Consider the following 1,061-nt stretch of genomic DNA (forward strand, 5'->3'; position numbering starts at 1 on the left):
ACGTATGTAAGGTTCTGTGTGCAGGGCACACAGGGTGCCTAGTGGCTGCTTGGAGCGGGCCCAAGCTCGAGCCAGAGCTGACTCGGTTCTACAAGGTTGCTCCTGGCCGATCCCTGCCTCTGAAAGTAGCCCACGTACTGCTTTCCTCTATGCACTAGCTCTGGGTCCAAAGGGAACAGGAGGAGATGGCACAGAGGAGGAGGGAGAGAAAGGGCAATGAAACAATAAAAAAATTCGGAAACCAGGACAATATTTTACAATGATGAGGGAACGGCCGAGAAGACCACACACGAGCCCAGAGCATCTCCGACCCCCGCCCTGGACAGGGGCCTAGACGAGCAGCCTCTCAATGGACTGCTGGACGGACTGTATCTGCTGCTTTAGCTGCGAGCCCTCCTTGATGGTGACGGAGCAGGCGATGACAGGCCTGGACACGCCACAGGCCCGGCCCAGGGCCTGCTTGGAGCGCACAAACACATAGGGCACATTCTTGTCCTCACACAGCATCGGGAGGTGCAGGATGATCTCCAGCGGCTCGGCATCCGCGGCCATCACGATGAATTCCGAGATGCCTCTGTTGAGGGTTTTGGTAGCCTCATTGGCTCCTTTGCGAAGCTGCTTGTAGTTACAGGACTGCTGAACAAGGTCCAACAGCTTCTTGGTGAGGTGGGCATCTGCGAGGGGATAGGCTTTCGGATTTACATCTGCCTCAGTCATGGCTGCGGTTCCGTGGTCTCGCCACTCCGGGAGGAGCGCAGCCGAAGTTGGTGCACGAGCGGTGCCTGCCACCCATTCACTCTTAATAGTCTCAAGTTGACACTAGATCATGTAAGTACCACAGACATTGATGAGGTAGAGATGATGTCAAGAACATCAGACATGAAGAAAACAAATGGTCATTAAATAGGAAACAAAGAAAAGATTAAAGTGGATGTCACAAGAGACCCTGAAACTTGTTGGTGAATGTACAGTCGCTAAAGCAAAATGGTGAAGTAAAAGAGCTGACTCGAACGTTCTCAAAGGGCAGTTGGAGGATACGAAGTCAGAAAGAAAGAACACAT

At 52.7% G+C, this 1,061-nt stretch overlaps 1 pseudogene; it reads right to left on the reverse strand.

Moving 5' to 3' along the window:
• Positions 1–221: 221 nt before the first annotated feature.
• LOC142423848 (NHP2-like protein 1 pseudogene) lies at positions 222–779 on the reverse strand (annotated as a pseudogene).
• Between the last annotated feature and the right edge of the window lie 282 nt (positions 780–1,061).

Source organism: Tenrec ecaudatus, chromosome 13 (genome assembly GCF_050624435.1).
Source record: "Tenrec ecaudatus isolate mTenEca1 chromosome 13, mTenEca1.hap1, whole genome shotgun sequence".
In the NCBI taxonomy this organism is placed as follows: Eukaryota; Metazoa; Chordata; class Mammalia; order Afrosoricida; family Tenrecidae; genus Tenrec; species Tenrec ecaudatus.